This window comes from Vicia villosa, linkage group LG2 (genome assembly GCF_029867415.1).
Source record: "Vicia villosa cultivar HV-30 ecotype Madison, WI linkage group LG2, Vvil1.0, whole genome shotgun sequence".
NCBI classification, from domain to species: Eukaryota; Viridiplantae; Streptophyta; class Magnoliopsida; order Fabales; family Fabaceae; genus Vicia; species Vicia villosa.
In genome coordinates, this window is record NC_081181.1 from 223,958,191 (window position 1) to 223,974,755 (window position 16,565).

The 16,565-nt window shown below is 29.5% G+C and overlaps 1 long non-coding RNA gene across 1 annotated transcript; it reads right to left on the reverse strand.

Moving 5' to 3' along the window:
* Positions 1-10,637: 10,637 nt before the first annotated feature.
* On the reverse strand, positions 10,638-11,075 carry LOC131648334 (uncharacterized). Its single transcript, XR_009298119.1, has 3 exons — positions 11,006-11,075; positions 10,811-10,921; positions 10,638-10,719 (listed from the first exon to the last, which is right to left on the reverse strand). It is a non-coding gene; the product is annotated as an uncharacterized LOC131648334 (long non-coding RNA).
* Positions 11,076-16,565: the final 5,490 nt, after the last annotated feature.

Below are 16,565 nucleotides of genomic sequence, written 5' to 3' on the forward strand. Positions count from 1 at the left end.
TATGCTACATATTTTATGTAGCTACACAAAAGAAGAGAGAAAGCAGATACAACGGCAAGGGGAAAGGAAAGGAAGCATGAACAATGGTACTTTTTTTTAATCGTATGAAAACCTAAATAATGAAACCTTTGAAATGATATGTAGAGTGAGACGGTTCAGATGAAATTATCTACTGTGTATGAAGTAGTACTTATAATGGTAGGGTTTAGGGTTTGCTTTGGTAAGGGAGGTGGCTTTATGGTTCCTGAGAATTTATCTGCCCCAGTCCAATTGCATCGATGCATTGTTTCAAGGGAAGAAGATGGAAGATACAATAGTCTGTGAATGGAATTTTTTTTATGACTAATAAGGGATGAAAATGGAAGATGCAATAGTCTGTGAATGATTGATTTAATATAGAGGATGAATAAGAAATCGAAGGGGTGACGGATCGCATGATTCATTGGTACCTGCAAATTTTCGACTCATATGCTGCATAAAATGAAAAATAGAAAACTTCAAACAGCAATCCTTAAAAACAAAATATCGTGAATCATTGAGGTGGAATTGCAGAAGTAAATGAAAAAAAAACTAAAATCGATGGATGTAATGGAAGAGGAAGAAGAGCTAAACCTAATGGTTTGTAATTTAGAGTATTAATGAGAGAAAATTGAAGGGTTTCTCAGAAATCAAAGAGGAGAAGTGTGGAGGTGGTTTTGCTGCATTCCAAGAAAAATTGCACAATTCCAAAAAAACTTTTTCAATAATGATGGTAAAACAAAAAAGGGATAATTGAAAGGTTACCAAATGATTAAAAAATTTATTTATTAATTAAAGTATTAAAGGAGATGCAATTACATCTATGTCCCCGTTTATCACCCTCAAATTGGTGATTAGAGGGATAATTATAGAATTTCATATGTCTTCTACTTTATTATATTAAAAGTAGATAAAGTAGAATACATATGAAATCTTTTAATTATCCCTCTAATCACCGTTTTGAGAGTGATAAACGGGGACATAAAAGTAATTGCATCTCCCTTAATATTTAAATTAGCAAATAAATATTATAATTATTTAGGAACCTTTCATTAACCCTAAACGTAATTATTACACACCTAAACCTATTTAACACGTTGCTTTTAGTCATTCCAACCAAACCTAAGTTATGCAATTTGAACCAGAGTTCCTTCCAATTCCTTCCCTCCATCTTAAATTCTTCTCTTCCATAAAACTGACCATCAAACTCTTTTATATTATTCAGTTCCATTTTATCAAGCAATGTATCTTTTCATCTTTGTTTCCATAGTTTTTTCGGCTGCATGGAATTTTTCTTCTTTCTTCTGCCGTCATCTTTCTTTCCTTATTATTTGATATCATTTTCTAATGCTTTCATTTATCCATCCTATGTTGTTCTTAACCGGATAATATTTCGCCGGCATCATATATGTTTCATCTTTCTTTGCTTATTATTTGAAATCATTTTATGCTTGCTTTTAATATATTCGTAGTATTTTGTTCTTAACCAGATGATTTATGGAGTGTTATAAACTTTGTGTTTTTTAGAAGTCTCCGTTTTCAATGTTTTTATTTATCAGACATGTGTTGGTGAAGTTATTTATATCTCAAAGTGTTTTTGATAGATTTAAAGACAGAGATCTTAAGTCTGAACATGGGTGAAAAACATCCCTGAACATTTTTATCCAACTGTTTATATAAATTCCATGTTTTTTGTTAATTGAAATCTGTTTGCTTTTAAAAAAGAATGATTTCTAAATCAATCCAAATCCTAACTTTCAAAACTGATGTTTGTTTTTCAAAGCAAAATAAAACAGGTAGTATATATTTCATAGGGTCATAAAAAACTCTATCATGTTTCATTTGGATTCAGTATACTTTTTATCTTAATACCAAAGGAAATGATCGTAATACCAAATGAAATATATTCACTTATAAACCATTCTCTAAGTTGTATCCACTTAATCCTATGTGGGTTTTTAGTACTTCATTTTCTCTACAATACTGATAAACGACAGAAGAAAAAAGAATGACATAAATGTTAGTTTTAAGTTATAGATGTTTTATGATAAAAGTAATGAATCATTGTAATTACAATCCCTAATTATTTTTAAAATTTTAAATTTTATTTTCTCTACAATAATTATTTTTTTAATTACAATCTCTCTTCTCTACGTTGTAAAAATAATAATTCCAATATAGCTACAAGTAACATTGAGAACCTTCACTTTTTTCAAACCTACATTATTGTAGATTTTATGAAAGGATTGTAATCGTATTTTTCTAACTTTTATATTAAAGACTCATTATTATAATAAAGTTTATAATGGATGGACACGGGACAATGGAAAATACGGAAGCAAATTCTTAAAAATATATTAATTTTAATTTATGGTAATATATTCATTAAATAAAAATGTAAAATATATTATACAATAATTATATCTATCAATTTAATTTATTTGTGACATTCTTTTTAAAAAAATATATCATATATTAACTTCCATTACAAACACTATTAAAATATAATTAATATTATTAAAATTGTATTTTATCAAAATATTTTAATATCAGGGTCAAAATACATTGAATTTTAATTTTATGATAATATATTAATTAAATATTACTTTATTTGTTAACCATAAATATGTATATATAATTTGTAGAAAATTTTATTTTATTATTTTATATTACTTCAATACTAATTATTAACCATTTCGAATACAATTTGTAGAAAATTTTAATAATATCAAATGTTAATAATGCATGGAATAATTCATTTGAAATACTATCAATTTGATAAGGAAAGTTTTATTGTCCAATATTATCTATTAATAATTTTTTTATCATAATCGATGTTGTCGTAAAGTTTTTTTTGCCTTATAAATGCAATTAAACCCTCAATAATAATACATGGAACAATTCATCTGAAATCCTATAAATTTGATAAAGAAAGTTTTATTGGCCAATATAATCATTTAATTATTTAGTTATTTAATTTTGTATCATAATCAATGTTGTCATTTAATATTTTTTTATTTGAAGGTATATTGATGAAATAAATATTTTTAATATTATTTATTTATTGACAAAATGGCTAATTTATTTAATAAAATCGATGTCTACCAAAATTAATTTCATGTCCAAGTTTAAATTAATATTTTAAGGGGAATTCTTATCTACCCAACTCAAAAAGTTGGGTAATGTTACCTCCTTTGTAAAATATTTTGAAAACAACAAACATTTATAGTATTTTAATAAATAATTAAATGTGTTAAATTAGATTGAATCATGTGATTGGTTGGAGGTACACTACCCAACTTTTTGTAATGGATAGAGAAATTGTTCCCATATTTTAATCCGATATTCATGCCAACAATTGTCTTTTCATCATCGACTCATATTAGCATGCCTTATAATAAATATATTTATTGTAATAAATTCATTATATTGTAATAAATTTATGGGTAATGGTAAATGAGACCTAAATAAAGAAAATTTATCTTAAAAAAATGATAAAATAATTTATTTATGAAATAACTATCTTATTTGTAAAAAAAAAAAATCAAAAATATATATGAAAAGAGAGAGTCCATTTTTTAAAAACTTACTCTTTATTATAAAATAACTATCTTATTTGTAAAATAATTAAGAGAAATGATTATTTAATATAATATTAAATAATTTTTTAAATTATAATATTCATTTCAATTACATAAATTTTATTTTTTTTCCGAATTCAATTACAAAAAAAATATACTATGTCAACTAATAAATTACATGTGAAATATATAAACAAGCCTACAATATAAAATTTCTTAAAGTATATTTATTTTTAAAGTAATCATTAAGAGGTAGTACCATGATTACCTATTATACTACGTTTTATTAAAAACCCTATTATACGTTTTACTAAAAACCCTATTTTAATAATTTTATTTATTGCAGACCATTCATTAACGTATTGATAAAACCAAATTCATTATGAATGAGCCTATTATACGTTTTACTAAAAACCCTATTTTAATAATTTTATTTATTGCAGACCATTCATTAATGTATCGATAAAACCAAATTCATTATGACCTGCCTCCACAACTTTTTGGGAAACCTACACACCTCTTTTACCGTAAAACCTTCATATTCCAAGATGCTTCAACGATTTTCATTGTGGTTCTATGTATGCAATCATATTAATCATCTTCCCTTCAATTGTTATTCAAAAATAGCTATACTCTTCTTATCAAGCATCCATTTAGTTATCAACCGATTATTATATGCAAGACAACCACATAATTATTTAATTTGGCCTACATTTATTCACTACAATTTGTTAGCTTTTTTTAATTATACTGTAGTTTATGCTTTCTGTCTATAAAATTTGGTTTATTTTAAATAAAAAATTAATTTGTGTTATAAATTGATTTATTTCATTTTGGTTTTTAGATTTGTTCTTATTTGGTTTTTTTGTTGATGCAGGAAGAGTGATTTTTTAACACTGCAAAACATGTCTCTGTTATTAGGTTTTATTAGGTTTTTTGAACACTGTATTTTTCTAAATTGGTTTTTTAAAGTAGATTTAATTTTTAAGAATATAATTTTAAATCTTCTGATATTATCATAAGGTTCAATTTTGTGGGAGTTCTTACCAAGGCAGGAAGTTGTTATCATATGGTTCTACTATACTTTAAGTTTTATTATTATCAAAATCATCCGCATATGGCTTATAACTCTAATCCACTTCCATTTCCATTGTCATTTGCATATGATTTATAACTCTAATCTATTTCCAAACACGCGTGAAATCCTATCAATTTGATAAGGAAAGTTTTATCGTCCAATATAATCATTTAGTTTTATTATTTTATTATAATCAATGTTGTTGTTTAATTTTTTTTATTTGAAGTTATATCAATGAAATAAATATTTTTAATATTATTTATTTATTAACAAAATAACTAATTTTTTTAATAAAATATTAATCGCTTTTTTAATTAGAATACATTTATCTCTACCTTCCATACAATATCAACAAATATACAGTATCTTAACATAATTCAAATTCAAATGGAGAAATAATTGAAAATAAACGAAAAAGATTTTGTATAGAATTAAAAATTAAATGATATTCAAAATTGATTCAAAATTTATTATATGTTAATTGAGTATAGGACTAATAATAAATATTTATCAGTAATTGAAAACGTTATGTTTACCAATATGCATCAATATCATTACCAAATAATTATATATTTGAATGAATTATTTATTGATCAACAAATCAAATAATTAATTTATTGTCAGAATTGCTTCATTAATCTAAACTACTAACAATAATACTATATAATAATACTAAATATAGTTTTATCTATAAATATTGTTTATTTTTTATGTTTTTTTAAAAATATATGTAATATATTGATTATAATTAAACATACTATTAAAATATAATAAAAGATATTAAAAACTTCAATTATAAAAAAATGTTAGTAATTTTTTATGATAAAATTTAACATTTATACTAAAAAAATTGCTATTAATAATTTTTTTACAAAAAGAAAATGATACAATTATGATGTATAAATACATAGATTTCTTATGAAAAACATACATTTTTCGACTGACAGAAACTACTTATAAAATTACATTTAACATGAGACAATTATGATTGATGAATACATAATTTCTTATAAAAAAATGTTATTATTTTTGTATTTTATATACATTTTTAACCATCACTATATTATATTAATATATTATTTATAATGACATTCTATGAACCGTGCGAAAGCACGGGTAAATTATTTTTTAATTATTTTCTTTATTTTTCTACTAAAATATACATTTTACGACGGGGCAAAGCTACTTAATGTGTATATATTTTATTTACATTTTTAACTATCATTATATTATATTTATTTACTACTGATAGATAAATACTTAATTATTTCCTTTGTTTTTTATATGTACATATTAACCTATAACTGATATTTTTGAAAAAATAAATTTATTAACTATATTGTAATTTTTATTTAAAATAAGTAAAAAGATTTCAAATGCTTATAATAAGATAATGGTATGAGTGACAATAAACAAAATTTGGACAAAAAAGTTTGGTACATGTTACCAAATCAAATAAATATAACAACATATATTATATTTATTTATTATTCATAATATTGTGCAATCCATGCGAACGCACGGGTAGATGACTACTCACGATATATTTATAACTATATTGTATGATGTGTGCGAACGCACGGGTAGATGACTACTTAATTATTTTTTTCTATTTTTTCTACTAAAGTATATTTTTCTAACTAGATTACATTAATATTTATATGACAATTATAATTTCAAATGTTTATATAATCAAATCACTTATTACTCGATCACTTAGCAAAAAAGATTAAGGAATCGTTTTGTTTTTTACATTACTCCACATAATTTCTATTAGCCGAAGTAAAATTCAGATTAACTTGGTTTCAAAAGGAAACGTCTAATTCCTCTCAAATTAAAATTACCTATATTACTTTACAAAATATAAAGCAATGGCATATGTTGTCATGCGTTAGAAGAAGGGAATGTTTCAACTAATTAAAAACTTGAATATATACCCAATGATGAAAAGATACAATAAATGTGGGATTTTCTCTCTTAATATTCCCATTGAAAAATATTTAAAAAAATATATAACATACTGAATTTTAGAAAGCAATTGTAATATTTTTTCAACCTATGAGAAGAATGTGTTATAGATGATTTTTTATAAATATTTTTTGTTCTTATACTCATCTTCCACGTGGTTGGAAATGATGGCTTCCATTCAGTGGTGTGGTGGTTGCGGGGTTGAGGTTACGATTGTTTTGAACTAAAAATAGTAGTGGCGGCTTTGCCGCATCCACTAAAAACACTTCAATATGTTGTAGTGGATTGATGGCTAAGGACGTGTGGGTTTGTTTGGTTGTTATAATTTTAAAAGTTAACGATGGTGTATACTATGGATTATATTCAACATTATTATAATTTTTAGTATATTTGTCACTAAATGTTTCAACATCATTAATCAATGAACTAATGGAAAAAAAATAAAGTATTTCTATACGGTCAATTAATACGGACGTATATCCCGTCAAATCATATTTTTAATTTTAAAATAATGATATATCAGGAGCTGAATGTTATAATTTTATTATATTATGGTGTAAAACTAGTTTACTTGTATTATGTTTAATCTCTCAACCAGTTATATGTAAAAAAATTACATTTAATAATTTTATTAAAATTTCAATTTTTCACTATACATTCTTTGCGGGGGGGGGTTTTTTCATACCTTTTTCCCCCTATTTTTCTTAAATAGTCATCTATTTTTAAAGAATAAAGCTAATATTCAGATTTTTTTTCTCTCTCCTTTAAATTTTTTTGCGCTACTTCTCTCTCTTTTTCTTTTAATCTTTTTAACAATAAATATTTTATTTCTTACTAATTTTACTCTATTATTAATCTTTAAATAAATTATTTCTCTTCCCCCTACAATTTAGCAATTTATTACTATTGATACCATTTGAAATTTAGTGCTTTTTGTAATCTTTTCAGACATTTATAGGTCCATTTGTTTTGGTTTTTTTTTATAAATAGTTTTTGTAGTGTTATATTATTTTGTGTAGAAAAATTTTATAAATTTTTTTTTTTAAAAGTTTCAAATAAAAATTTGGTTTGAATAGTTATTCTTAAAATGTGATTTAAGGTATTTCATCTATTTATGGGGAAACAAATTTGAATATCAAAATTTAAAAAAATCACTTAATTTTTGAAATACAACTTTTTTTAAAAATTACGATTTTGACTAAGTTTTTGTCTTCAATAATGTATATTTATATTATTTATAGGATGTCAAAATTAGTATTTCATTTAAGTAAAAACTAATATAAAAAACTTGTAATATTTTAAAAAAATGATATTGGAAAATCTATTTTAAAAAATATAAAAATCAAATATATATTTTTTAAAGCTGAAACAAACAGACCTTGTATTTCCTATCCTTTCTTTAATTATTTTTTTTTAACTATTATCCTATTTTTAAAGAACAAATATTTATATATTTTAATAACTTTTTAATCTTTTATTTATCTTCATAACTTTATTTCTATTCTTCCAATATTTAGCTATCTCTCATTAGGCATTTAATTGTATTTCAATATTTTATCTATTATTTTACATTTAAAATAATAATATATAACATTTAACTTCTCATTTTCATAAAAAGTAATATAATTAAGTAAACTTAAATTTTTATATACTTTATTATTTTTCAATTTTTGAAAAGTTTATTCTCAACAATTTTAGGTACACATATTTCTTATTCTGAAAATCTCATTGTCAATACTAAATAATTTGAAAGTTGGAGTATGTGCATGTAGTTCTGTCGGTCCACCTTCATAATCAAACTTAAAATTACCATCAAAAAAGTACACACATTTTTAATTCTAAAAATCTATGGTCAATACTAATTTGAGCGTCAGAGTGTTTGCATGTATTTTTGCAGGTCCTCGTTAAAAATCAATTTCAGTCGAATATTATTGAGTTGTCATCCAACGATTCTCCGTCAATATTGTGAGTCTAAGTTCGTGAACATAACACTATTTTGATACCAAGACTCAAGGTACATACTCTCGAACTTTAAAAATCTCATGACTTATACTAATTTAAGTGTCATAGTGTTTGCAAGTACTTTGAAGGTCTTCTTCTAGACCTGATTTTTTCAAAAATATATAAATTTAATAATACCAACACACAAAGTACACATTCTCTAACTTTAGAAATTGCATGCCCTTAAACTAATTTGAATGTCGGAATATTTGTAGACACTTTGCTAGTAGAACGTCTGTAGGCTGATCAGTGGTTTTTACACGCTTATTATTTACCGTTGTTTTTAGTCGTCTTTGTTTTGCATTGTCAAGTGTTTTATTGCATTTTTCTATATTTTATGCTTTGGTTGTGTGTTTAAGCGCGTGCGGGTTTCACTACTACGGAAAAGGGCTACCAAAGCGCTTTTTTTGGGCTACTAAAGCGCTTTAAAGCGCTGCCAAAGTCAGCGCTGCCGTAGGTAACGACAGCGCTTTTGATAGCGCTCTGGTAGCCTCCCCTATAAGAGCGCTTTTTTCAGAAAAGCGCTCTGGTAGCCCCCCTATAAGAGCTCTTTTTCCAAAAAAGCGCTCTGGTAGCCCCCCATAAGAGCGCTTTTTCCAGAAAAAGCGCTCTGGTAACCCCCCCTATCAGAGCTTTCTAGAAAAAGCGCTCTGGTAGCCCCCCTATAAGAGCGCTTTTTCAAAAGCGCTTTCATAGGTTGCGTTTTTTTTTTATGCTTTTTTTTAATCTTAGGCAGCGCTTTTAGTAATAAAGCGCTTTAGTAGGTGGCCTTTTAAGAGCGTTTTTTAAAAGCGTTGTCATTGCTAAATGAGGTATTTTAAAGTGCAACCTGTAATTTAAGCCCCCCCCAGTTCCACCTGTAATATTTTCGACCTGTAATATATTTTCAACCTGTAATATTTTTGACCTGTAATATATTTTCGACGATATATTTTCAACCATAGGTAGGACAATATATATATATATATATATATATATATATATATATATATATATATATATATATATATATATATATATATATATATATATATATACTAATATAATACCATTATAATATCCAAAATTATATATATACATCATTATAGTTCCTGTGAAACAAACTAAATCATGTAAAGTATGATATATATACAGAAAGTTTCACATGTAACTAACTCATGTCAAACAAACTAAATCAGTAACATCAACAATATTATACTTCAAATATTGGCAACAGTATGAACAAAGTTAGTAACCACCCTAGAGTACTATAATATTATACTTCAAAAGTTTGATCGTTTCCCGGCCTGGTCCTGCAAAGTATGAACAGAACAACACGGTCAATTAAAGGCTCAACAACAACAAAAACAAACATGAAACAAACTATCAGTTTCAAATCAATCCACCAATGTTGTAATGTGTCATCAATCCACCAATGTAATGTGTCATCAATCCAATTTCAAATCAAACTATCAACACCACTTAACAAAAACAAAAAAAAAAAACAAACATGATTCATATAACAACGTCATCATCGTCAACTAATATTAAGCAAAATGAACCAACATCCACCAAAGAAACTCAAACACAAAGTCATTATCAAAATAATGTAGTCATAAAATTGTTCACACAATAATGTATTCATACCTATATGAATAGTTGCTGAATATAAAATTGACACAATTCCTCTTTGATTTCTTCCAACTTAAGTCTCGTGTAAGAAGCAGCATAGAAGTCGTCAAAGTACTACATAACAAAAACATAATATGAATAATTTATTTAAATGTAATAAATTATAAGAAATTATCTTAAGTTATAAATCCATACCGTGATTGGAATCTCTAATTGATTCGTTTGAATGATTTCTTTCATAAACCTCAAAACATAGTATCCACAATCTGAACTGTTTCGCTGTATCGGACACTACATAGAAAAACAAATAAGATTTTTTAGTTGTCTTGTTTTATCAAGTAGCATAAATATTATAAGCAAAATTGTGAAAATTAATGTACCTCCACTTTGATCCAAGTAATGTTGTTTGATTTAGTCCGGGATACCTGTGCGTCTCTTTGACTTCGGAACACTTGTATTGATCTAACAAAAATATAAAAGCATATGTTTAGATCAATCTCACAAATAATTAAATATATAAATATACACGAATATTTAGAACGATCCCACTTACGTATCAACCATTGACTTCATAGCCGGATAATTGGTCCACTCACCATCTACCGAATTCAGAAAATATACCACTTCTCTTATAGGGTTGATAGCAAGCAACAACCAGTGTGCTCTATAAATTAAAACAATAGTTTATATGAAAATTTTGCTACGCAAAAGAAACAAAGATTAGATGAACCAAGAATGAGAAACTAACCCTACTGGTCGGGTATTATACGCCCAAAGAATCAGACTTTCTGTATTGCCGGTGGACAGGAATCTATCGACTAAGCACTGTCTAACTGATTCCGGTTCCGTAGCAATTATCATTCCGCTGCAATGGGCGGAAGACACGAAACGGAATCTGTTTGACAATGCAGTCCCGCGCAACACTTTGTCATACAACAACCTTAAATAAAAACATAATAAACATTAGATTATTTTCATTGAAATGTGTAAATAAATTGTTTGACTAATTAAATAATATATCGGATGAGTGAATATTACCGGATGTATGAGTGCATATTACCGACGCCTAGTTGTTCATGCGTAAAAATCTCTTCCAAGTCATCTAGTGCAATATTTGACATGAATTCAATACCAAAGATACCTTCATCCATATTGATTTCACGGAAAGCACCACCCTTCAAATCGGACATATCAACAAGTGTTCCGAGCGTCGTCCGGTATCGAGGCACAAAAGCACCACCTTTTTTTGCCGCTGGCTTCGGAGGACCCTTGGGTGGTACGCTACGAACTTGCTGCGTCACTTGTTGTGACCCTCGAGCAGATGCCTAAAAATCATATAAGTTAGGTAAAATATAAAATCATGCAGTTTTAGATTCAGATTATATATTAACACTTTAAATGTACCTCTTTTAGTGATGCAACAGACTCCTCCTCCTGTAAAATCCCTTTACCCTTAATTGCGGGTTTTGTAGGAGCAGTCTAAAATTAAAATGTAAAAAATAATTAACGTAACGGTGCAGAATTGACATTCGAAAACTAAATGATTCATAATGGTTTTCAATATACCTCATCACCAATGATAATGAGCTCTGAGGGCCATGCAACAAATGTCCCTATTGCATCTCGCATCAATGTTGTCTCTGAGACCATGTCAGGTACCGGTAGCACCGCATCATGATCTAATACAACATAAACTGATACTTTCAGGTGTCCATCCGGAGCGGTCTATGGTGAAGTAAATCTCCCAAAGTGTTGTGCACTTTTCCCTTGCTAACTAGGCGATAATTCGGTGACGATAAGTATAGTTGGCAAGATGAAATGCCCTAAACCAATAGTAAATATAGAGTCATTATCATTAATAAAATTGAACAATTTGTAAGGAAAAAAATTTATAATTACCTCGGGAAATTTTCTTTGACAATTGATACTAGCTTTATCACTAGTTTCTTTCACCGATGAAGTATTGCACTTTTCTCTCATATACATCTCTTTATCTCTTTGCAATTCAGAGACTTGTGTTTGTAATTCCTGCAATTTTTGCAACACTTCTTCATTGGTAGGATTTCTTCTCCTAGAATGCCTATAAGAAGAGGTTGGAGTCACACCATGACCTTTACCCCTCACCCGACCAGGATACTCAGGAGCATCTAGTGCTCTACTAAGTACGCTCCTATCATCCTGGTCCTTACCGGTGGATACCGATTGCGACATGGCCTCCTGTAATTCATTTACATTTCAATAATTGTTAGTGGAGATAAAAAATAAATTATATATTAAAACACATTTGATTTAATTAAAGACATAGTGTTATACTTACACATTCAGCATAAACTCTTTGAACATCGGGATCGACAGCTCGATTCTTGCCCACACGAGCTCCCTTCCACAACACATGTACTGGAAGTGAGGTTTCTTCATTTTTCGTCTCCTCTAACTATGCATTGACACAAATGATAAAATCGTCAAATAAAACACATTTAGACAATTAATTAAAACGCATTTCTAATTACTTACAATTTTTTCCTCTAAACGTGCATATCCCAAACGCCCTTTTTGTATGGATACGCGGGTTTTGATGCTCTTGCACTATTTCCCAAAAGCGCTTTCGTAGATGCACTGCTAAAAGACAAATTTATTGTAGAATTTGGAGGAATAATCGGGACTATTTGGTGTGAAAAAATGCAAAATATCATGTGCAAGAGGCCTGACACGACCACCAGTGCCACGGAACACGGCAGTGTCAGAATGCCTGAAGCAAAAACAAGTGTTGGTTGGTTCCAGGAGGCTGACACGACCACCAGTGTCACGGGACACGGCACTATCAGAATGCCTGAAGCAAAAACAAGTGTTGCTTGGTTCCAGGGGGCTGATAAGGTCACTAGTGTCACGGGACACGCTCGTGTCAGCCAGTGACGCTGATTTCAAGTAGTTTTATGTTTTTTACCATTTGGGACCCAGAGGGGTGTTTTTGGTATTTCCAATTGACCTAAGTGAGTCTGCATTATTTAGAAGAGTTTAAATGATGAATTAGGGGATCTTTTGGCACACGAAGAATTATACAATTGAGGAGTGAAGCTTGTGCAATTGGAGAAGAATGGAGAATTTTCATGAGCGGGAGCAATTGAAGATCAAAGTTCAGCATCTATATTGTAATGTATTTATTTGATATTTTTGTAATTTCTTTGGATGATATGAGTAGTTAAACCCCCCAATGCTAGGGGGTGTCCCTGATTAACATCTGTAATGACTTTGATTTCCCAATTACAGTAATCTATTTGTCTTTCATATTCAATTTAATTGTGCAATGTTTCTAAAGCTTTCCGCATCGGACCAATAGGATTGATGTATAACTAGCAATTAGGTTGGACCGCCATTGTTAGGGTTTTTGTACAATTAGACTATAGTAGATATTGCCTAGGAATAGGGATACCCTATAGTAACCGAAATATTCTTGATAATTCAAAGGCTTGATTTCATCATAATTCTCTAAGGAATTAGGATTTAGGATGAATGTTCAAAGGTTTGCCCACTAAGGAATTAGGAGCAAACATCCTTAAGAACCGGTAGTTAATAAGTTAAAATTTGTTATTGAAATAAGGATTCAGAGTTGTTACATGTTAATGCACACACCTACCTTAGCATGTTACACATATTTGGCCAAGTTAACCTTTTACGTTTTTTTGTCATTTAATTCAGAATTTTTCAAACCAAAACCCCAAGGCTTTTGTTTAATTGAAGTAAAATATAACTCTATAACCTCACGCAGTCCTTGAGATCAATACTTTGGGAATTCCCATTATTACTACATTGGCAAAATAGTACACTTGCTATTTTACCGATCAAGTTTTTGGTGCCGTTGACGGGCACTGCCATAGTATAGAGTTTTTTTAGTTCAATTAAAATTTGGTTGCTCGTCAACTAAAATTTTATTTTCAGCTTTATTATTATTATTTTGTTGAATTTAAACTAATCTGCTCTAATCTTTTTATGCGAGGAAAGTCCTCAGCTGATTTATCTTTTGACGCCGAACTAAAAAGATCCTTGCACGCTAGGCTCAAAAAAGCTAAACAAGCAAGACTGGCAGAGTCAACCGTAGAGCCCGTAATTCCAGAACCAGAAAAAGAGGAAGAAGCTTCTGATCATTCTGGTCAATCAGATATAGAGTCAGAGACAGAAATAGTTATGGGGAACCTCAATAAAGGCTCCTCAGAGACTATGGTGTTGCTAATACACCGGGTGGGAGACTAACAATTGTCAACCAACCGGTGAATGTTCCTAATTTTCAATTGCATCCAAGCACCATCACTCAGCTTGAAAGAAAGCCTTTCACCAGAAAGGCTAATGAAGATGCAAACAAGCACTTGCAGAGATTTTTTGACCATGAGCACCACTCTGAAAATTGATGGTCATACTGAAGAAGCAAAGAAGCTAAGGATGTTTCCTTTCACCTTAGCCGAAGAGGCAGAAGAGTGGTTCTGTTCTCTCCCAGCAGGTAGTATCACATTGTGGAAAGAGATGGAAAAGGCCTTCCTAAATGACTATTTCCCAGTGTGACACTCATTCTACCAACTCATTGTGAAATCTTAGTTTTTGTACAAAACAGCCTTATATATTACCACCTTTCATCTAACTAAGTGCTTGGCTAAAATCAAACTCTAAAAGACCAGAGGTATTTCCATATGTTTATCATCATTTTAATGAGGTACATTTAAGGGGGAACTTTAAAAATAAAATCCAATAAACATATATAAATCAACCAACTCATAGAAATATACAAGCTTTGCAAAATTGATTTTAGTTCCATGCATAAAATTTATTGTATTTTTTTAAGGCATAAAATTCATTGTTAAACCTTGCATTCATCCTCTTTATACAATTGGATTCTGGTGTGTATAAATGTTTGCATGGGGTTGTGAGTGTAGCACTATTTATGGCTCTTCTTCAATGCACTTTGGACATTTACATCTAAAACCGTAATCTGCAAGGGATGCTTGTCTCTCTTCAAATGGAAGGTCTTCATCAACATATGAAATTGTTATCTGAAAAGTCCTTCCAAATATTAATTACTTGAACACGGCATTTATGGAAAAATTAACATTTGATGGTATCTTAGATAGGGCTTCGATAAAAATGATTAGAGAATAAGAAACTGGCATGAACAAACCTCTTCTCCTTTACAGATGGACCTCAGTGCAATTAATGTTGTTTGGTGTCGCGTGAAAAAAATCGGGATGAGACACCTGATGCCTTCTTTGGGCTCGGGCTCAAGAAAATGATTTTTGTTTTTTTGTCACGACCAAACTTTTTATTATTTCCAAAGTAGGAAAAGGAAAAAAGTTGCAATAACCTTAAAAGATATGCAAAGCAAATAACACAAAATTAAAAGCAATGCAAAAGTGGGAGAGAGATCTTGGGTAAGAGGGTTGGTTATACGAAGGGAAGGTATTAGCACCCAACGTATCTATAATACTTTATAGGTTTCTTTGTTATGTTTTTCTGTTTATTTCATTCTATTCTATTGGGGAGGTTCTGTTGTGAGATAGGTGGGACCTAAGGTGTTTGTTTGATTATGCTCGCAAAGATCATCGCAATCTTCTGCATACATATCCCTTAGAGGGAATCAAAGCATTTGTAGCTCGGGGTCTACGGGTGCTAAGGTTTGAGTGGTTTGAGGGAGAAGTTTTGCTCGCCAAGGATACGACCTTGTGCCTACGTATTCTCAAAGGGATGTTGAGAAATTCAGAGCAATCGTAGTTCCCACTTATGCTAGTGGAAGCAAAGGATAAGAGACAAATGTCATCTTAATGCTCGATGTATCTAATCTATATCATCACATACATCTGTTTGCTTTTGTTTGAAATCTTTTCATTATAAGCCCTGGGTTGTGCCACTTATGGCGCTTAGAATGATAAAGATGTTTTTTTGTTTAGCCAGCCTTGTGGCAAAAACAAGTTTGATTAGCCAGCCTTGTGGCAAAAACTTTTGATAAGTCAGCCTTGTGACAAAAAGTTTTGATTAATCAGCCAGCTTTGTGGCAAAAGTTTTGATAAGCCAGCCTTGTGGCAAAAACTTTGATTAATCAGCCAGCCTTGTGGCAAAAGGTTTGATTGATTAGCCAGCCTTGTGGCAAAAAAGAAGTTTGATTGATTGATTGTGATGATATAGAAGAGATACTCCTATCATAGAGATGATAAATGTCTAATCTCCTAGGGTATTTGTTTTGGATTATGGGGATGCTTATAAGAAGCCCGTGGGTCCTTGTACGAAGCCCAAGAGGAGGCTATCCGAGGGTCCTTGCATTGTAAGCC